Below are 23,109 nucleotides of genomic sequence, written 5' to 3' on the forward strand. Positions count from 1 at the left end.
TGCCATGGGCGGAGCAGCCATTATTTAAATTTCTCCAGCATAATCATTACAACTCTTGGCCCTGAAGCTGACCCTTCCAAGGAACAAACAAGGCAATAAACAAATTCCAGAAAACACCCTTCAAGGGGCTGGTCAGAATGACCTAGGCAAAAAGAGTATGTCACACAAACTTCTGCTGCACCCATTGTATATCAACTTAATTCAAATGTAAATGTTCTTAATCTTGGCCTATATCCTGAGGCCTAGCCCAGAGATTATCTTTCCTGCACCAAGGACAAATGTGTCATGTGACCGGATTATTTGCTAGTGCCTGTTTTTGGGACAGTCATTTTAAAAATGACTTGAATCTCCACATTTAAAAACATCTTTTTCTTTACGGCTCTGTGCAAGCATTGCTTGTACAGTGATCCCTTGTAAGGCAGCAACCATGGACAGACCCTGATTGTAAGAGGGCCCAATTTTAGCGCAAAGACAAATGTATCCATGTAAGTCTGTCTTTGCCTTATGCAACAGGCTGCATTAGCATTCTCATAAGCCAAATGAGTAACAAAAGGAATTCCTGTTTGAGGATCTCCAAAAATTCTACCAGCTGCTTTCAGCAGCCTGTCCACGAATTTCTGGAATGCTTCCTCAGAACCCTGGTTAATACAGAATAAATTTCCACTAAGGTCCCCTTTAGTAGGTAATTGATTGCAAGCACAGCAGGCAACCATTGCAATCTATGTATACACTCCTACAGGCAGTTCAACCTGATTAGCATTACCTTCATTTTAACCTTCTCATAGAAGCATGTTAAGCTCCCAATCTGCATTGCCTGCCTGGGCAATCATCATGGCGGTTTTCTTACTGGTATCACGCCATTTTGAGCTCTAAAGCAAATAATCTCCTCCTAACAAAGTAGCCTTACATATAGTTTTCCAATATTTGGGCATTAAATTTGCTTCTATCACAGTATCCAATAAAGCTTGTGTGAAGGGGTCAGTAGACCCATATTGTGCCACAATTGTTTTTTAACTCTTTTATTTAACTCTACCTGCTATAGCCTTTCTTCTGTAAACATAACCAAGTCAAAAAATTTCAAGCTCATGATTCCTGTCAGCTGCAGCCAAAGGAATGTTGGCAGTTAACCACATTTTTAAGTTTCCTTTGTGGGGGCTGGTGAGTTGGCTCAGCGGTTAAGAGCACTGACTGCTCTTCCAGAAGTCATGAGTTCAAATCCCAGCAACCATATGGTGGCTCACAACCATCTGTAATGAGATCTGATGCCCTCTTATAGGGTGTCTGAAGACAGCGACAGTGTACTTACATATAATAAATAAGTTGTTTAAAAAAAGTTTCCTTTGTAATATTAGCATATAACCATAATTTTTGGAAACAAAACCAATTTTTAACAATGTAAGCAATCTATTTTCTCTAAAATCAACACCAAGTGGATTACTTTTACATTACAAAGTTTGGCTGCCAGTTCTTATATATGAATGCACAATAGTGCAGTCTTTAATATCTCACTAAATAGACATTGCTTTGATATCTTTTATACATCTGGTTTTGAATGACTAACCCTGTGTTACCAGTTTTAAGCCAACTTTTTGTTACCAAAGTTGTAAATTTTTAATCAAACCCAATAACTTATAGGCCAATGATTTATAACCAAGCCATGAACATATTTGTACCTTAAAACCAATTACAAACAAAAATGAAGTAACAACACATCTTATATATTTAAACCAAACAAAATTTCTCGCTTTTTCTAGCCCCAATTCTAAAATAAAAGCACCTTATCACTGAGATTTTTTCCACGACAAACAACTCTTAACTTCCTTATTTAATCCAAGAAACCTGCCTGTCCCTTTAAAAGCAGCCTTTCCAGCTCAGCTCAGCTCCCAAACTTTTAGCTACAGGTGTTAAGCAAACTTATCAGCTCTACATATTAAAACTGCCTTTGAAAACCAAGTTAAACTAGACCAAGTGTTGAATCAAGCAATTTTAACGATCTTTTAAACATTAAACATAGAACATAAAACATAGACGACCAATCATTCATACAATGAGACACGTGGACAGAAAACACAATGAGACACGTGGACATTGGTGCACCAAGGACAAGACAATAAACAAAGAAAGCAGAATTAAGGATTTCTCTTAGTTTCTCTAAGTCTAAAACGTCTCCTAAATTTTCTCTTGTTCCTAGGAGAGCTCTGAAACAGCCTTTCCATTCTTTTTGCTGGCATAACCCAGAGAGAGAACAACTGCTTTTCAAAACACGTTCTCTCTCTGAAGTTTAAGATCTAGCACTTTATCCCTTTCTTTAGGAGATGTAGCTGTGGCTGCTTTTTTTGTTTTCCAATTTCTTCTAACCCTGCTCTTTCTCGTCTGAGGCAGCTCTTGAAGGCTGCGGGCAGATGCCCGTCTCCTATCCCGAATTCACTGTCACCCCTAGGCAAAGTAGGCATCGGGTCAACACCTATTTGACCTAGACCTTATCCCTTACAATGCACTTCCTGCAAACATGGCCTCCCAAACTTACCTAGCGCTAGCTTCAATACTGTTTGCTACTTCCTAAGTGCGCGGGATACCTTCTTTTTCCGTTTTCCCATGGAGCCCCACCTAATACAGTGTTTCCTCAGCTGGTCCCCCGTTTTCAAGTCCCACGATGGCGCGCCAATCTGTAGCTGCCCGAGGCCACAAGTCAACTGGATTCACCTGAAAGGGGGACTGGGAATGAAAGGGGAAGGAGGGCGAGAAGAGATGAGGCCAAGACAAAGTTCTCTGATCAAGGCCCAAAGCTTTAATGTTCAGCTCTCAATTTAAAGGGGAAGACCCAACCCACAAACCCTCCTGGTTTCAGATGGGTGGGATAATCCATAGTCCATTCCAGGTCACGGCCGGAGATGTCTCAAGGCAAGCCCAGGGGCAGTTCTGCTGTGTTCCGGGCAGCCAAAGTGGGTAACTCCACCTAGATCCTGTCACTTGACCTTGCTGTGGCAACCAAGGTCTCTCAGTCCTGCTCATGGGGGGGAGAGTACAGCCAAGGTTGTCCCTTGTGGTGCAGCTTGACTCAGTCCTGGGTAAGACTCACCCAGGTGGCACTAGTTTTAAGGCATGAATGTTTCGTGCAGTGCAGCTGAGGCTTCGCACCATGAAGGGAGCATGAGAGGAACGCAGTCAAGACTGTTTGTCACAGAAGAACCCAGCTTGTTGAAGGTGTCAGTCCCATGGAATGAGCAGAAAGAACAGCAGCAGCAGTTGAGTGGAATCAAGCAGACCCTAGGGTACTACAGAGGGAAGAGCTGGAGAGAGACCCAGCTTCTTTTGAGGAGGGCAGAATATCATCTGTGGATCCCAGATACTGGAACAAGAAGCTGTAATTTTGAAATTACTTTGGAGACCTCAAGAGTTTTAGATTCCTGAGCTGTGGGATATCATCTCAGGAAAACTAATTTCAGGAAATATAATCAGCCAAAGAGAAAGAATTGTGTTGCAGTGAGCAGGGTAGAAAGAGTTGGAGATCTGAAGAACACTTTGACATCAGAAATGGAGATGCAGAGTTTGGAGATTTCCTTGCTGGCTTTGGTCTTCTTTTTGCCCAGTATTTTCTCACAATGGTGATTAGGAATGGTGAATTATATTCTATGAATTTGGATGGATATGATCTGCTATTTTTTTTTAAGTATAGGGGATCATAGTTACATGATTGTAATGATCTCAGAAGAGACTTTGAACTTTGGACTTTTAACATTTATTAGACTTCTGTAGATGATGAGGACTTTTTAATTTGAACCTCACATATTTTGTATTATGCTATTTTTAAATATGGTCCCCCATACACTCATGTGTTTGCACAATCATATGTGGGCCAGGCAGTGGAATATGTTAGTATAAATATGCTTGGCTCAGGGAATGGGAGGGAGTTATTAGGAGATGTGTCCTTTTTGGAGGAAGTGAATCACTGTGGGGGTGGCCTTTGAAGTTCCACATGGTGCAGAATGGGCCCTCCTATTAGCTCCCTGGAAGACAGTCTGTTCTTGGCTGCCTTTGGATCAAGAAGCTTCTTCGCCAGCATCATGTTTTCTTGCATGCCTGCCATGCTTCCTGCTATGATGAAAAAGGACTAAATCTCTGAAACTGTAAGCCAGTCCCAATTAAACTGTTGCTTTTATATGAGTTGTCTTGTTCATGATTTCTCTTCATAACAATGGAAACATGAAGACAGAAAACCTGTGTGAGTGTATTTAATACAGTCAAGCCTTTGAAGAATTGTCTACTCTTCATTATCATGAAAGAATAATGCTACAGTCTAAGCACACTTCCTGTGACTCAGGACACACCCCCTGAGTCTTAAATTTGCCCCCAGAGTCCTAAACAGGCTTTCTGTGTCTTAGGACACGCCTGCTCAGTCTTAAGCATGCTGCCTGTGACTCTGGATATGCCCCATGAATGCTAAACATGCACCCTGTGTCTCAGGACATGCCCAGTGAGTTTTAAGCACATCCCCTTTTGTCTCAGAACACACCTCCTGAGACTTAAACACACCCTCTGTGACTCAGGACACAAATCCATTCTATGTATATTTGTTTTAAAAGTCAATTATTTATTTCAAATGCAACACTGCTATACTCTCTTGTCAGTTCTCATTCCCCTTCAATCCCAAGTCATTAAGAATTTCTTTCTGGGCTGGAGAGATGGCTCAGTGGTTAAGGGCACTGACTGCTAACTTAAACCCAGACAGCGTTTTACAAATAAATACGTAGTCCTCCCAGAATTTTGTTGACCGAATTCTCTTTGCAATTTTGAGAAGTAGAAGCGAGGAATTTAATTGATTCTCTTAAATGCAGTAGCAATTGCCTTGAAACAGCCTATTGTGCTGCCTTATTCAGAGTAGGCCCCGGACGGCTCATGACAGATCCAAGCTAAAACTTCTGTTAATAGCAAAAGATTCAACGAAAAACGTAAAATCGCCTTAGCGTTGTAATAGCAGCAAGGAGTGGTTTAAGAGTTAATACATCCAGAAGAGAAAGGGAAAAGAGAAAAAAACCTTTGAGACATCACTAAAAGTGGCGGGGATATGCAAATAGACAAAAATCAGGTCCCTGTTTTTTTTTCTTTTTAATTTGGGGGGGGGTGTTTGGATGGAGTATTTTCATCAAGTATTTAGAAGTCTGTACTCTCATCTGTGTAAGATAAAAACTGTGTAGTCTCAAAAACAAAGCCAAAAGACTGTGTAGTATAATTGACTGTAAATGTACAGTGTGTCGATGATCAGGGTGAGGTAATACTGTGGCCTGCCCAACTCATACTTACCTGGCAGGGGAGATACCATGATCACAAAGGTTGTTTTCCCAGGGCGAGGCTCGTCCATTGCACTCTGGATGTGCTCCCCTGATCTTGTGGTTAAATAAAAGAATTAGTGTTTATGTGCCGTTCGTTGTAGTAGCTTCTTTTAATGTTTACTTATTTTTGATGAACAGATGCATAAAAGTTTCTCTATGGTCTTTGACATTCTGGAACTTTTTTTGTATGCCTACATCTTTGTATTCGTCTCCCTGTAGTATCTTGTGAGTCAGCCTTATGTTTGTGTTTGGCTGAAGTATCCTAGTTTGTGGCATACTGCTTAGTAGATGCCCTACTTATTGGGTGACTGAGCATCTTTTTTTAGCAGCCTCTCTCCCTTTCTTCCACCTTGCTGGTTTTAATCTCTTTAAATACATATGGCTACCGTGCACATTTTGAAATACCAGAGGTAATATATTTTAACACCCAAAAGGTTGGAAGCATAGATCTGTATTTACACATTCAAATTATACTGAAAATAACCCTTTTTTCCTCCTAGTATCTGGGAATATAAGAAAGTAGAGAGGGGAGTGACATTTTGTTTAAAAAAAAGCTTACATATATAGAGACCGTTGATGCACTAGAATTTTTTAAAAATCACTTTTCACATTTAGTCAAAGGATGTATGATAATTCTCAGAAGTGACCTACAATCTCAAGCCTCCTGACTGAAGGATTATTATATTTAAATTGTTAATAATTCCTCATCAAATAGTAGTCCATAGTCTGTTCTGCGCACCTCCCATGTCCCCTTCGCCCGTGGAAGAGAGACACGAGAGGCAGTGTTCGGGTGGTTACCACAGCAAGGCTTTAATCTTGTATCAGCAGAAGTGAAGACCTCGGAAGGGAGGGACCTCGGGAATGGCACTGCTATTTATGCCCTAGAGTGGTGTGTGTTCACTTCTGATTGGCTGTTCATTCATCACCCAATATTACGCCTCGGGATTGGCCAGTGACTTTGGCATGCTTTTTTGCCTTTGCACCTGCGCAGTTAGTTGTTTACCAGTGGGGAGGACACGATGTCAGCGCCATCTTGGAATGGCGGATGTATCACCGCTAACCGTGGCTTCCTACAATAGTCGTCTTGCCCTTGATGTTTGTGCTTATTGATTCATGGGTTTTGTTTTGTTTTTAAGACGGGTTGCCATTTGTCCTCCTTAAACTGAGCATTGTAAATGAGAATGGTGTAGTTTTAACAGTCTCATTCTGTCAGTTAAGACAACATTGAGCAACTTAGGTTTTTTGTATAGCTTAATAATTTATAATAAATATATAACATATTAAATAGAAAATTCTTTGTATGTGGTGATTTAAGTGAGAATGGCCTCCTTAGACTCATTATGTTTGACTGCTTGTTCTCCACTAGTGGAACTGTTTGGAAAAGACTAAAAGGTGTTCTGGTTGGAGGACCATTTGTGACTGAGGTGAGTTTTGATATTCCAAGAGACTAGTGCCATTCCCAGTATTCTGTCTGCCTCCTACATGAAATCAAGATGTGAGTTGTTAGGTAGTTCTGCTGCCATGCCTTTGTGCTGCCACCATAAACTCTAACCCTCTGAAACCAGAAGCCCAGTTAATGCTTTCTTTTATAAATTGTCTTGGTGACTGTGTTTTGTCACAACAATATAAAAATAAGACAGCTGTGCATAGTGGTGCACACCTTTAATCCCAGCACTTGTGAGGCAGAGACAGGCAGGTCTGTGTTCGAGGCCATGGTAAGTTCCATGACAGCTAGAGCTACATAATGAGACCCTGTCTACAAACAAACAAAACAAGTAAGACAATGTAACCTCACATACCTGCTGATTCTTCTGCCTCAGTCTCTTGAGTATTATAATTACAACATAAACAGCAACACTCTGCTATTTGGGGGTCAAAGGAGGGTAGAGTTTCTTACACCCTAGGCTGGTCTTGGACTTGTGTAGCAGATGAATCTCCTGCCTCCAGGCTTGTGACTTTGAGCTCTTGATCCTGCCCCTACTTTCCAAGTGATGAAATGCAGGAGTGCAACACCATGCCCCACCATTTGTTTTTGGCACAAGCTCTCATATAGCCCAGATTGGTCTGGAACTGTGTATGTATCCCAGGCTGGCATCAACATTCACAGTGCTCTTCATACTTCTGCCTCCCAAGTGCTGGAGTTATTACAGGTGTGAATCGCCACACCCGGAGGAGATTTATTTCTCACGGGTCAGGAAGTTAAAAGTCTAGAGCAGCTGCATCTAGTTGAGGGTTTTCTTGCCTTATTCCATGAAAGAAGGCAGACAGAAAAGAGGAGGAAGGGAGAAAGAGAGAAATTGGGTGCTATTGTTTATAACTGTACATCCCACTCCCTTGCTAAAAAAAACCTCTTTGTGAAAAAAAGGCCTTTTTCATAATTTATTCATAGGTGTGGTGCCCCTTGACCCAAAAACCTCTAAAAGTTATCTCCCAACACCTCTACATTGGAGATCTAGTTTCCAAAAACTGAGATTTCATTTTATCTACTGGGGACTGTGCATGCAAACATGAGTGATCCTTATAGGGACATTCGTATTCAGACCACCACATGCTTTCAGGCACATTAACAGCTTTAGAGAACTTACTGGGTACCAGGGACAGTTCTAGGTATTTAGCACCTATTAGCTCATTTAAACCTCTCAACAACTCTCTGGTTATTGTTATCATCCTTAGTGGATGGAGAAGTTGAGCATTTTCATCTGTGCTGAATCATTGCTCTTAGGTTGTAACATGGAGAAAGTATGTTGTCTTTTAGTTTGATAGAGACTTTTCCTCTTCCCCAGGTGGGGAGTTAGGGTTCCAGAAGCTCATAGTCACACAAAACATAATCAGTGGTCCCCTGACCTAGACCGCAGGTCAGTCAACAGGGTCTGCAAAGGAGAGTGGGGATGGAGGGACAAGAGATGCAAAGAATGGAGACAAGACAGGGTATCTGATCACGTCTTGTTTATTGAAAGGCAATTATGGATATATAAGCACAAGCAGGGGAGTACAGCTGGGGACACTAAACAACAAGTCCCGGGTATGTCTGAGAAAAACAAGATGTTTATCAGAGTGTGCTTAGCTGTTGTGGGCTGTTTGTAGAAATACCATGCTAGAAAAAACAAGTCTCTTATCAGGGGGAGAAAGTATCAACCTGGAAATATATGGCCTGAGATGGCTGCAAAGGTAGTAGCTGCTTTCTGCTAGGAGTCAGCTCCCAACAGCCCCCAGACTCTTATGTTGAAGTTCATGGATAATAGAAGAATGGATTTAGAAAAAATGTTTTGGTATAGACTGATAGGTGGGAGCTTGAGAGGAAGTGGGCAGAGCTGCTGTGGAGCAGAATGGATCTCAGAAGTGGAATACCACTGACCTTCCAATGGAGCGGTTTTCTCCAGAACAGAAACTGGGGTGAGGAATGGAAAGGGAGATGGCTCAACCATGAAATGTCCAGGTGTCACTCACAGTTTTTGTCATGTCTTCATATACAATTCTAAGAAAGGTGCTCATGTGAAGGAGAGAGATGAATAGAGAACAGACTTCCCTTGTGGTATCTTTACTTCTGGCCAGAGCAGAACCAAAGACATCTTGGCTTAAATATTTCTAGAATTAGGCAAGGACAGAATTGCTCACAAGGCCAGTGCTTTTAGCCAAGGGAAACTTTAGTAGCCCTCTGCTCTAAAACCACCTGGCTGCTTCCTATCCTGTTCTTACCAGTTCCATGGGAAGGTAACAAAGTTAGGCCAAGATCTTAGAATAAACTGGGAACATAGTCTGTCATTTATTTACCCAGCAATGGAATGGTTCCTTTTGTATCTTAATGTGTCAGAGCTTATATTCTTCTAATTATTTTTTCTCATTATAGATAGATGGAGAGAGAGAGAGAGAAAGAGAGAGAGAGACAGAGAGAGAGAGAGAGAGAGAGAGAGAGAGAGAGAGAGAGAGAGAGAGAGAATCTTATTGTAGCCCAGATTGGCCTCAAATTTGCTGAATTTTGATTCTTCTGCCTCCATTTCCTAAATGCTGGGATTATAGGCACATACCACTATTTCCATCTGTAGTGTGATAATGTTTCTGGGAAACATGAGAAAATGTCTACTCACACTATCTAGAGAACTCATGAAACACTAGTATAATGATATCACCGAAGTTTAACTTGGTGAACCAATGAGTTTATTGGGTTACTTATAGAACTATGGGTGAGGGGTTATGTACAGGAGCATAGAAGACTCAAAGCCGGCTTCATCAACAAAAGTCTACCCCATTGTATGTGATCCTCCCAAAAGCTGGAACCCTGGAGTTCTCTATATACCTTAAATGCAGTTGGACAGTTGTGAGAGTCTTTCTGTATTAGCAGGCCTTGCTGCTTACATAAACTTGAGGAAGGAGGGGCTTTATGCATCTGGCAAGTTTCCTGAGATTTTTGAGTTGTTTACTTTCTGAGTCTCAGGAGACTTACTTTAGAATTTTCTGAGTCTTTAAAAATACTGTTATTTTATGTATATGGCTGTTTTGCTTGCATATGTGTCTGTGTAGTGTGTGTGTTTATTGTCATAGAAGGTCAGAGAGAGGCAGTGAACCTCCTGGAACTGGAATTGTGACTGGTTTGTGCATTACCATGTGGGTCCTCTGTGAGAATAGTAAATGTTCTTAATTGCTAGAACTGGAAAAAAATGGTTTTTAATTGCATCTGATTTCCTACATGGCTTATGCCCAAAATCCCAGTATTAAGAGGCTAAAGCAGACAGATTGCTTTGTGTTTGTGGCCAGCCTGGGCTACAGTATGAGATCCCCTCCCTGCCTTGTCAAATAAACAATAAGCCTGGCATGGGGGCTGGTGAGATGGCTCAGTGGTTAAGAGCACTGACTGCTCTTCCAGAGGTCATGAGTTCAAATCCCAGCAACCACATGGTGGCTCACAACCATCCATAATGAGATCTGATGCACTCATATGGGTGTCTGAAGACAGCTACAGTGTACTTACATAAAATAAATAAATTATTAAAAAACAAACAAAAAAAACCCAACAAAAAAAAGCCTGGCATGGTTGTGCTTGCCTGGTAATCCAAGATTTTGGGAGGTAAAAGCAAGAGGATCTGGAGTTCAGAGTATCTGCAGCTTCATAGTGAGTTGTAGGCCAACTTGAGCTACATTGAACCTTTTCTAAATAAAACCCTCAAAACAACAGCAACAAAAAAAATTACCTATGTAAGTAAGTCACACCTGTTATCCAAGCACTTAAAGGGCTGAGGCAGAAGGATCAAAGTTTGAAGCCATGTCTGAGTTGTCTAGCATCTTTTAGGCTACCCTGAGTTAGAGAGTGGGATCCTGGCTCAACTTACCTGTCTTGGTTTTTTAGTTTTGTTTTTTCTGTTGCTATGATTAAAATACCTTGTCAAAAGTAACTTAAAGACCGAGGGTTTACTGTGGCTTCTAGTTTGGGGGTCTGACCTGTCAGTGCAGAGAAATCCCTGGGAGGTGCTTGAGGAGGAGGATTTCTTGATGCTACAGTCAATAAACAGAGCAGCAAATGCCTGTGCTTGCCTCACTTTCTCCTTTTTATTCAGCCCAGCATCCCAGTCCAGGGAAACAGCACTCTCTACCATGGATGGGTCTTCCAATCTCAATTAACCTAATCAAGATGATCTGCCACAGGTGTGCATCTCTGAGGTCATTCTAGTTTCTGTCAGGTCAACAGTTAATATAGTTATACTATTCATCACACTGCTTCACCTGTAGTAAAAATGGACAAGCTTTTTTTTTTCTAGGCCTTATTCTGTAAACAGTGCAGCCTAGCAACTGTTTGTCTAGGACTCATCCTCAGTATTGCAAGTAATCCAAGTAGCATTGTAAGTTCATTGTAACTCCCAGGACTCTGACATGGGTATCTGGGCTCCTTGGCTCACACCTTTAATTCCAGCACTTGGGAAGCACAGGTAGGCAGATCTCTGTAGGTTTGAAGCCAACCTGATCTACATGTCAAATTTTGAGGACAGCCAGGGCCATGCAGAGAAATCCTGTCTTGAAACAAAACAAAACAAAGTAATAAAAATAAAACCAGAGCCAAACCAAGCCAAAAAGAAAATAAAAAACAAAACTGGGTGCTGTGTGTGCCACTATGCCTGACTGTTGGCATCTGTAGTTCCCAACAGTTGAATCAGTGTTCCCTTCCATGTAATACTAAGTTTTTCATTTTGTACCTGTATTTTAAATTATACATGCAAATCAGACGCCAGAGGTGACAGACCCTCTGGAGTTGGAATTACAAGTGGATTTGAACCTCCTGATGTGGGTGCTGGGTAACAAATTCTGGTCTTTCAGAAAATCATCTCTCCAACCTCTAATATTTTGCTTTTCTTTAGATTTCTTCAGAGTCCCCCCCCACCCCTAGTGATTTTCCTAATTTTCCCCTTCTTCTTTCCCATGTCTTCTTCTCTGTACCGACCCAAGCCTCTGTACCAACATTCAAGTCCTTCAGTTTTCTTTTTCAAATGTATGAGGAGGTATATTTGTGTGTAGTGTGTGAGGGTGCACAGGAACCGGCAGGGGCAGCAGGTGTTCTCTATCTGTTTTCCTCCTTTGAGACAGGCTCTCTCCCTGAATTTGGAGTATGCCTCGCTTTTGTCTAGGCAGAATGCCAGCACTCCTGCAGGGGTCACAGGTGTTTGTGGGATAGTGCCTGCCTTATGCTGAGTGCTGCAGTCTCTGATCTTTGCAACAATAATACAAAGAAAAAGAGGTCGTTGCTTTCAGAAGGATTGAGGAACAGCAGTGGAAGAAAAAGAAACCAAAACCCTCTGGCTGTCAGTGTTCCGGGAAAGAGGGATACTGCAGGGTGCATTAGGGCCTTGCTGGCAGCAGGGGGCAGCTCTGACATCTGAACACTGGCAGCTTAGCAGATGCCTTTTTATTGTTTCACAAAAGGAGCTTTAGCAAGTTGGTCTAAATACTAAAACCTCTTATCTAAGGAATCATTATCTAAGGAGTTCTCGGCCTGATGAGACTTCCTAGTTTGCCTGGTATGTCTCTGGACTCAACTAGGCAAAGGCTCTGAGACTCCTTAGGAACAATCCATAAAACCTCAGATAACAATCACTGACTACTTCAAAGCCTGGGTGCTATCATGCCATAATTCATTTATGCTCTGCTAAAATTCTGCTACATTTGGTCCTCTTGTTTTACAGCAAGCTCTTTTAAATGCTGAACCATCACTATAGACATCCCTCTTTCTTCCTTCCTTTCTTTCTTTTTTTCTTTTTTCTTTTTTGGTTTTTCGAGACAGGATTTTTTCTGTGTAGCCCTGGCAGTCCTGGAACTCACTCGTTAGACCAGGCTGGCCTAGAAATCCACCTGCCTCTGCCTCTCAAGTTCTGGGATTAAAGGCATGCATCACCACTGCCAGGCCAGACATCCCTTTTTCAAAGATACTTATTTTAATGTCAGGAATATCCTTCTTACAAGCCTCCTGGGAGGTGTTAACACAGTCCTCAATTGGTGAAGAATGAGACTGGAGACAGCACCATCTTTGTGGGAGTGGATTATACCCTTCAGGGACTGGTTTGCTTTCCTTACACATTTAGACATAGTAAACCTTTGAGGGGAAAGTCTCCATGTGACAGTTCTTATAACAAAGCTTCAGGGATGGCTACACTGAAATTTCTTTGCAAAGTATCCAAGCACCTGTGACCTTGTACAATAAGAGAGATTCTTTTGGCTGATAACAGTGCTCAAGACTAGGGCTACTCCAGTGTCCTCAACCTTCCAGATGCTGCAACCCTTTAACTACAGTTTTTCATGTGGTAACCCTGGCATGAAATTTTGTTGCTACTTCATAACTGTATTTTTGCTACTATTATGAATTGAAATGTAAATATCTGATATGAAGGATATCTGATTATATGACCTACAGTTTGAGAACTGCTGGCTATGAGGAAGGTTATGTGGTAAGCATAAGGATAGATTCTGTTGGTGGAGAATGCACAGTACATGGGGTCTTTTTCATAGGGGTGTATTTTATTCACTGAGAGGCAGAGCTCAGGACATTTGGGAGTCCGGTGGAGGCTGCCTCCTAACTGACAAGCAGAGGGTCACAAGGTTGTTGGTCACTTCAGTGATCCAGGTGATGAGTCACCATTCATTCCCTTGCTTTGAAGAAAATAGGCATGTGTAATTGACAATTCTGGTTTCTCCAATGTTTCTTCTAAGCTGTGCTTCATAGTGTATGGGTGTTTGTCTGTATGCCTGGTGCTAGAGGAAATAGAAGATACCCTGAAAGTGGAATTACTGATGGTTGTGGCTGTTGTGCGGGTACTGGGAATCAAACCTAGGTCCTCTGAAAGAGCAGCCAGTGCTCTTAATTGCTCAGGTATGTCACTATCTGTACTTTCCCTCTTGAGAGTTTTTCATTGTGCAGCCCAGAGTGGTCTGTTCTTACTTTTAGTCCAGGTTGCCCTCAAACTTAGTGCATTCCTCTTGCTATAATGTCCTGAGTACGAGGATTATGGACATGTTCCAGCTCTCTTGCTCTTGAACTTTGGATTTTTCTTTTTTTTCTCCTGAGTACCTAGTACCTGGCCTACATCACATGCAGTGACTGACTGACTGACTCCCTCCCCAATCCCTATATCTTTTTCTTTTTTTAAACCATCAAGTAATTCAGTATTTGCTGGAGTGACACACAAATCAATTAATAATTAAAACACAATACAATAATAACATTCATATTTATGAGATTAAAGCACAATACAGTAGCAATATTCACATTATGACAAAGATACACACAAATGAGTATTTATGGGTCCATACAGAGCTCTCCTGTTGAGCGTGACAATCCTGAGTTGGGTTTCTTGATAGTTCTCTTTATGTTTATTCTGCCTCTGGTTTTTGAAATACTGCATGTCTCCAATCACATCACTGGGATATTAGAGGATGAGGGCCTTGAGTTGTAGATCACCCTGGGCTACACAAAAGATGCCTGTGTCCAGACAAAGTAAAAAGGAAAACAGAAAGACCTAAACCTAGTGTGATGCCTCATGTCTGTAATCCCAGCATGTGGGAGGGTTAGGCAGACAGATCACCATAAATTCAAGGACTGTCTAGGTAAAGAGTGAGACCCAGCCTCAGCTACACCCTAACGCCAAAAACCAAAGTCTTCCAATCATAATACAGTATCATAGTCAGACCGTGGTGCCAGCACCTTTAATCCCAGCACTGGAGAGGCAGAGGCAGGTGTATCTCTGCCTGGTCTAGAGAAGGATTTCCAGGGCTACATAGAGAAACCCTGTCTTGAAAAACATACTCACTGTCACATTCCTGTTCTAGCGGCTAAGTAGGAACTGAACTGAGATAATCACTTGTGCCTGTGAGGAGATGAGCTGCACAGCTCATTCTCTTCACACATGAAGAACAGGACCTCTACAGTGGGCACTGAGGGTAGCTCAGTGGGTAGCGCATTTAGCCTGACTATGTGAGGATCGAGCTTGGAATCCTCAGAACCCAGTTTGCTTCCAGTATCACGAATAGGTACTGTCAGTGCTCCTACCATGAGAGGTGTACTAGGGAGAAAAGAATCCCTGGAGGCTTGCAGACTGGCTTGTACCATCATCCGGTGGCTAAAGGACAAATAGGGTGCACCTGAATGGAGGGCTGGAAATGAAAAGGGCAGGGGGCGAGAGAAGAATGAAGCCAAGACAAGAAGGTTCTGATCAAGGCTCAAAGATTAATAATAAGCACTGTGTTTATAAAGGGAAAAACTACAAAATCCATCCTCTGATTCAGCTTGAGTATGTTGTAGAGCTAGGTCAGCATGGCAGCAAAAACAGCCAAGTCTCTATGGAAACCTGTAACTACAGGCAAGGCAGATGTCTGTGTCCAGGTTATTAAGACCTGTCTTGACAAATGTTCAAGGTCTGCTTGGCCTGCTCAAGGCTAATAAGTTAACACTGGCTAGCTGACTGTGGTCAGTAGCAAGACAAGAACCAGTTTCAAACAAGGTTGATTGTGAGGGAGGGCTACACCCAAGTGGGACATTTGCTTGTACACTCTTAGTTTCTGTTTGGAAGAGATGTCAGGCCCAAAGCAATTTATATAAAAAAAGTCCAATTAGAGCATGCAGTTTCAGAGTCGTGACCATCATGGAGGGGAGTAGGATGCCAGGCATGCATGACCATGGGGACAGTAGCTGGGAGTTTATATTTACAAAGAGAGCTTGCTGGGAATGGCTACCCACCACAAGTGACACAGTATCTCAAACAAGGCCACACTTCTTAATCTTTCCCACACAGTTCTACTCACTAGGATCCAAGAATTGAAACGTGAGCCTATGGGGGCCATTCTGATTCAAACTACCACACACAAAAAGCCAAAACCAAAATTTAAATACAGCCACTTTAGTGAAGTAAGTAAATATATTTGCAATTAATTGATCTGTGCATATGAACATAGAAAGATAATTGGGGTCTCAAAATACATGGTGGTTTGCCAGAGTGGTGCATGCCTTTAATTGCAGTACTCAGAGGCAGAGGCATGTAGATTTCTGTGAGTTCAAGGTCAATTTGGTCTACATAGTGAGTTCCAAGACAGTCATGGCTCCTTATTGAGACCTGTCTGAAAAACAAACAAAAAAATTACAATGTGGTCATTATTATCTGAAGAGGTCAAGGAAGGATTACAGAGAAGTAGCATCTTAAATAGTATTGTTTTATTGACTTGCTTAATTATCATTGCAGAATGAATGTACATTTATTTTTTAAAATTTTTACATTTATTTATTGTGTGTGTATGTTGTTACACAGAGGGCAACTTGTGGGAATTGGTTCTTACCTTCCACCATGTGTGTTGTGTTTTATAAAAAAGAAAGAGAAGCCAGGGATATGGTTGGTAGAGGTGCAGTGTGTTGCTGAGGCATCCCTTCCCTCTGAGATACAAGCCACACAATGGGTATAGTATGCAATAGAGTTTATTATTAGGGCATGGGGAGGGGAAGTTGGTGGGGGGAGAGGAGAGAGGAGAGAGGAGAGAGGAGAGAGGAGAGAGGAGAGAGAGAGAGAGAGAGAGAGAGAGAGAGAGAGAGAGAGAGAGAGAGGAGAATGAGGAGAGAAGGGACAGAGGGAAGAGGGTAAGAAAGTAAGAGAGAGAGAGGAGGGGCAAGCAACCCCTTTTATAGGGAGTCTGGCATTCCTTGCTGTTGCCAGGTAACTGGGGTGGAGCCTAGAAGAAATGCTAGCAAAGTGTTTTCTGGGAATCAAACTCAGGTTTTCAGTATTGGTAGAAAGTGCCACCCATAGGCCCCGATTTATTAAGGAAAAGGGAGAAAAATTCCCAAGAGTGGGAAGGGTTCCAAGGGAGGAATGCAGCCCTTTAATTATCTCTTAAGAGGATCTATGTGTGCATATGTATGCACATGTATGTGTGTAAGTATCCATGGAAGTCAGAAAGGGATATCAGGTCCTTTATAGTTTAGGTAAAGGCATTTGTGACCTGCCTGTTCTAGGTGCTAGGATCCAGCCCTCTGATAGAAAGCAAATACTCTACCTGCTGAACCAGCTCTTCTGATCTTTATTTTGGGAGATGGTTCTCTTTTTACCCAGTTGATATGGAACTTAGTGTGTAGCCTAGTCTGGCCTCACACTTGTGGTTAACCCCTGTTTTCAGCCTCCTTAGTGTCAGGATAACAGCGTGACCCAACATGTCTAGCAAGTTAAATCTTAGAACATGTTAGAGAAATGTTCAGACTCATGTGCTGTTGGAGCATCTACTCAAAGCCCAAGGTATAGCATGCATAGTGAAGGGGCAGAGATGTCTCAGAAGGTGGAAAGTAAGTGGGGTATGATGGTACAGCCTTTAATCCAACAGTTGGGAGCCAGAGGTAGAGGGATCTCTGTGAGTTCAACGCCAGCCTCCTCTACAAAGGGAGGTTTAGTCCTGCCAGAGTAAGACCCTATCTCAAAAGCAAAGAAAACAAAAGGGGGAATGAAGAATAGAAAAGTCTTAAATATTGAAGGGCCATGACCAGAGAGACCAGAGTTTGTATGGGAGCCATCTTCAGGTGTAAAATATATGGGAAGAAGCAAAGGTATGGTGGATATTTTCTCCACATACTGTCAACACGTGCACGCAAACCAGAGGAAGGTACTGCCATCTCTTTTCATAGGAGTTTGAGTGGTTCTTGATATGGATGTGCTCATGTTAATAACACACATTCATTCAGGACTGATTTCACTCAGAGCTTTCCTCACTCCCCATAAGTCAGACACTGCTCTTTGTACCAGAGAGAAAAGAGACCCAACTTTTTTTTCCATTTCTTGTTAAACAGATGTCAGGCAATGAAACATCTATAAGAAAAGGAAATAACGCTTCTCCTACTGGTAAAATGCTAAAATGGGATGAGAGATTAAAATAGTGATCATCAAGTACATATCCAGTAATTGAGCCAGTAATTAACAATGTGGCCAGTTCGCTTTGTCTATTTTCACTTTTCTCTAAACACAGATTTGTTTTTTGATCATTTTAGACTGGATTTCACGTAGGTGTGGCTGGCTTCAAAATCTTCAAATCGGCTTCAAATTCCTGACCCCTTGCCTTCATCTCCCAAGTGCTAGAATTACAGCAGTGAGCCACCATGCCCTTTACCCACAGAATTTATTAAATAGTGCATGTAGTCCTTGAATTGCCATTTTTCCCGACGTTGTTTTTCATATGGGTACTGGGGTGCTGGCTCAGCAGTAAAGAGTGCTTATTGCTTACTACTCTTTGGAGAACTCTGGATCAGTTTCCAGCACCAACATGGCAGGGAGGTCTGAATGAAGCTGTCTTCTGACCTACACTGGTACCAGGCACACACATGGCACACATTCATACATGCAGGAAAAATACACATACACATACAAGTTTTAAAAAATGAAATTCATATGGCCAATAAATATGTGAAAAAGTGCTGGAGAGATGTCTCAGTGCTTAAAAGTATTTGCCAACATGTCTGAAGACCTGAGCTTATAGCACATGGTTCCCACAGGGTGGGAGGAGAATTCACTTCTACAAGTTGTCTTCTGATTCCCACGTGTGTACCATACATAACACATGAGCAATGTGTTATGCTTAGTCATCAGGAGAAATTAAAATTACATCAAGATTCCAACTCCGGGAGTGAGTGGGTGAGTGATTGGGTGGGTGGGGGAACACCCTCATAGAAGCAGGGGCAGGAGGGATGGGATAATGAGTATTGGGGGGGACTGGGAAAGGGAATAACATTTGAAATGTAAATAAAAAAATATTCCAAAAAAGAGAACTGACTGCTCTTCCATAGGTCCTGAGTTCAATTCCCAGCAACCACATGGTGGCTCACAACCATCTGTGATGGGATCCAATGCCCTCTTCTGGTGTGTCAGAAGACAGCACAAGTGTACTTATACATAAACTAAATAAATCTTTGTTTAAAAGAATTTTTTAATTTTTTAAATTCCTGATCATTATTTATTTCTGTTCATAGGAATGTTGCTTGTAGCTGAAGCTTGCCTCTGTATGTAATTGAAAATTGCTTTGAGCACCCAATCCTTTCTCTGCTGCTCAGTGCTGCAAAGAATGTTGTTTGGAGCCTTTGGCAGGTGTTTATTGAGAATCATAAATTTTGAATATTGGAGCAAGGCTCTACCATCAACTCTATCCATCTATCTTCCCTTGAAAAGAAATATTTTGGCCTGCTATTAAATTTTAGTAGAAATTGAACATGTCGTGCCAAGGAAATGTTAGTGATCCCCAAAAAGACACACACAGGAGCTGATATGATGCAACTCCCAGCAGGAACTTTATTCTATTTGAGCTAGCTTGTCCCCATCCCCAATGCACCAGCATCAGCCAAGAATGTTTTGGTGATGGTGGAGCCCCAAATGTTTATTGGGGAAAGGCTTTATTGTAAGCAGCAAGTGGGGAGCTGTAGGAGGAGCTAAGGTGGGAGGAGTAAGGAGAGAAAGAGAAGAAAGAGGAGCTGGGAGAGGGATGAGAAAGAGGAGAACATGGGTGTTGATGTGCGTGTGTCTCTAGCAGTCAAAGGTAGTTGGTATATCTAGATTGGGTATTGGGTATCTAGATTGGTGATTGTATGGACATCTTGTTTTGATGATTACCAAACATATAAAGCCTTTGGATAACCTAAGCATTAGAGTCTCAATTGTACCGAGCCCATGTGGATGGTTGGATGGTCTGGGTTCAGCCAAGCATTGTGAAGACAGCATGGGAGGTTGGCAGAGCCATCTCCCACGCTGGGGACTTGTGGGTGGCAGGTTATAGATTATCTCACTATCTGAGCAGATGGCTCAAGCTGAGCATCATAGATACAGTAGCTCCTGGCTGCAGGCCTAGGCTGGTCATGAATATGGTGGCTGATTAAGAAAAACAAGATTGAATGCTGCCATTTTAAATGTCTCTTGCAATAGGGAGTATGTGTGCAAGCATCTAATTGGAAAGTTGCTGTGGCCTTTAACATAATTGGCTGGTGCTGGGAGTCACATCATAAAGTTAACTTAACCTCCCCTCTGCATTAGTGTTTGTTAGGCATGGACTTGTAACCTGAGGTGCAGGTTTGTTGGGGGAATAACCTGGAGACCCTGTTATTGTTGAGGGTGTAACTTGAAAATTCTATTCTTGTTTGGTATTAGCCTTGAGAGTGGAGATAGGCTTGGGTTTTGCTAGGGAGAGGCCAACTTGGAAAATAATGCTAAGTACCTGACTTGCCTAGAAGCCTATTTTCTATTCCTGTACAATACCCCTGGTGTTATACATGCACCTAGGACTTCCTGGTACAGGCCCTATTATCAAGTGACTAAGGAAGAAATAACTAGGCCCTGCTTTACTAAGGGTTCTGCCTGTTATGCAGGCCCCATCAAGAAGTGAACAACTGCAGCATGAAAACATGTTTCTGGGACAATCCTGAAAGACACCAGTAAAAGGAAATCACCACAGTTCAGAGCTTTATGCATTTGTTTGGAAATGTGTGATTATTCATTGAATCATCAGCTATAAACAGTGGGATGGCTTAACTGTCAAAGACTTGGAAACAGAACAATTAGAATATTGTTGAGAAAAAAAAAAAACAGCCAGGCCCACACCTTTAATCCCAGCACTTGGGAAGCAGAGGCAGGTGGATTTCTGAGTTTGAGGTCAGCCTTGTCTACAGAGTGAGTTCCAGTACTGCCAGGGCTACTCAGAGAAACCCTGTCTCAAAAAGTGAAAAAAAAAGAATACTGTTGAGAAAGATATAAAAGGAAGAAGTATGTGGATAGACCTCTCAAAGTGGTCAAAGGATGTAAAGATACTTATGTCCAATATAAATACTGATTAAAATGTAAATTCAGCTGAGCAAACATTCAGTAACCAAGTAGTTAGGGTGATCTATTCTGTGGGAAGTCAGCCGTGTCCTCAGCTGTATCTGTCATTTTCCAATGTGACCATGAACATAGTGGCCATGGTGGACGCAGTGGGGTTTATTCATGGATACAACAGTAGAGTTGTCCTCTCACCAAGCCTGACATGGCCACATCTGCTGGTGAGTTCCAGATCTACCAGCAGTAGAGACCAAAACGGAGCCCTAGATATGGAACTATATCCTGGGCTGACCAGCCAGTGACTTGGTGGCAGGTTGACTACATCGGATCATTTCTCTTGGGCAAAGAACAAAGCTTTCTCCTTCCTGGAATAGATACATATTCTGCTTATGATTTTGACTTTCATGCACATATTGCTTCTGCCAAATCCATGATCCATGGACATACTGAGTGCCTCATTCACCTCAATGGCATTCCATACAGTATTGCTTCTGACCAAGGAACTCATTTCACAGCAGTGAAGTGAGACTGTGGGCCAATGGTCATGGATTCTAATGTTATTAATTACCATAAATACCATAGTCCTTGTTACCCTGAAGGTGCTGAACTAATAGAAAAATACAATGACCTTTAGAAGGCGCCTTTACACAGCCAATTATGGGACAGCCACCTGGAGAGCTGGGCAGGGTCCTAGGCTGTATGTATTTTGAATCAGATTTCAGTATTTGGTACAGTTTCTTTCACAGCCAAGATCCATGATTTCAGGAATCAAGGTTTTGGAAAACCTGTGTGAAGGTTGAAGGCCACAAGTCTCAATGGAATTCAGCACAAAATGTAGGGCTCGCTTTATCAGCAGGGCTTCTATTTCTCTTCCTGACTTTGTCTGGATAATGTCCCTGAACACAGGTGGCTGTCCTTATCTAATAAATATTTTTTTGCAGCACTGCTTAAACTCAGCACACAAGTCACATTCTGGATTCCCTGTGCACACGAAGCACAAGTATCTGCTGCAGTATAAGAAAAGACAGTTGAAGTTCAAGGGCGTGGGATAGGATACTTGAATAATTCTATAAATGTGTGTATTTGATAGCAGCAGCTCCTGCAACACATTTAAATCAATAAGCAGGCATGACTAGAGAAATGAAGGATACAATTTATTAGTGAGAAATTCTCTTAGATAATGAGATGGTGTTTTATATTTGCTAAATATAGGTTTTAGATTTGACCTCAGTATTTAATAAGGTTGTTCAGTTTTTCTCAGCTGTATACAGACCGTGCCAGGCTGAAGTATTCCATCATTTTTTCTTTCATCTGGGATATTGAGATGCATCTAAATATGACAAAAAGAATCAGGAGTGAGAATTTATTTTCTAAATAACATTTCACGAGATCAAACATAATTTTTGACGAATCTTGTCCTTTCAATTGCTAAAGAGTCACACTGCATTTTGAAAGTGGTCATCCTTTACATATGCCTGCTTAAGATTACACATTTAGCAAAATCAACTTCTTGTTGACCTTCTGTTAAGGTCTATCAAAATTTCATGTCTAGGTTATTACTTGATCTTTTGAAGAATTTCTGTATCTTCAAGCTTTTCTTTGTACTATTTTCCCTCTTAGTGAACATTACTCAATATCCTTGCTTGGACTGAGTGTGACTTCCCATAGAAATCTGAGAAAATCATCCCTGTATTTTGACTCTCCTCAATGTAGACTGGACACAGGATAGGATAAAACTTAGATCACAGCCAGTTTGTCATAAATGTTGATCTGAAGACAGATACTTTAATCCCATAGGTATTTCCCAGAACTTTTATGATCTAAGTGCCTTAAATACCTCATTTATCTCTTCAGAACTTCCAACAGTTTTGTATGCTTTCTTTTCTTCTCAATTGGGTAATTTCCATCATAATCTATACATATATATATAACTCCTTTATATATAAACCATTTCCACCTTTAGATCATTCTAACATTTTATAAATGTTAACACCATAGCATACAATAGGCTTAACAAAAAAAATCACAATCTTTTGTGAGAATATTTATTCAGGGTTGGGAAATAAACAATTTATATCCCCTCTTTCTAAGTTCTCAGTGGCACTGCGTTTGAAAATTATCATAGTTCTCCATAGGATAATAGTGAAATAATTGGTTTTACATACAGAAAATTGTAGCCATCCTGCAATCAGTCACATTAAAAATACTTTACTCAGTATATCTGGAGACAAATTTACATTACCTAAATAGTTATTCTCCTTTTAACTTGTACAAATACTGGCCAGCCAGGTCATTTGTTTTTTTGATAGAGGTTTGGTATCATTTAAAAAGACCTGGTGTGATTATATTAATTCAACAGAGCTGAAGGTATAAACAAGGTTGTGGTTGAATTTAGAAGATAAGATAAGCCCTGAGCTGGATCTTGTCCAACAGCCTTTATTGGGACATTTTATTAAATAACCTTTCTGTATACAAAGATT

General features: G+C 41.4%; 1 non-coding gene across 1 annotated transcript; it reads left to right on the forward strand.

Moving 5' to 3' along the window:
* Positions 1–5,293: 5,293 nt before the first annotated feature.
* On the forward strand, positions 5,294–5,453 carry LOC143437408 (U1 spliceosomal RNA). The gene has a single exon (XR_013106899.1). It is a non-coding gene; the product is annotated as a U1 spliceosomal RNA (small nuclear RNA).
* The last annotated feature ends 17,656 nt before the right edge of the window (positions 5,454–23,109 follow it).

The sequence above is a fragment of the Arvicanthis niloticus genome, chromosome Y (assembly GCF_011762505.2).
Source record: "Arvicanthis niloticus isolate mArvNil1 chromosome Y, mArvNil1.pat.X, whole genome shotgun sequence".
NCBI classification, from domain to species: Eukaryota; Metazoa; Chordata; class Mammalia; order Rodentia; family Muridae; genus Arvicanthis; species Arvicanthis niloticus.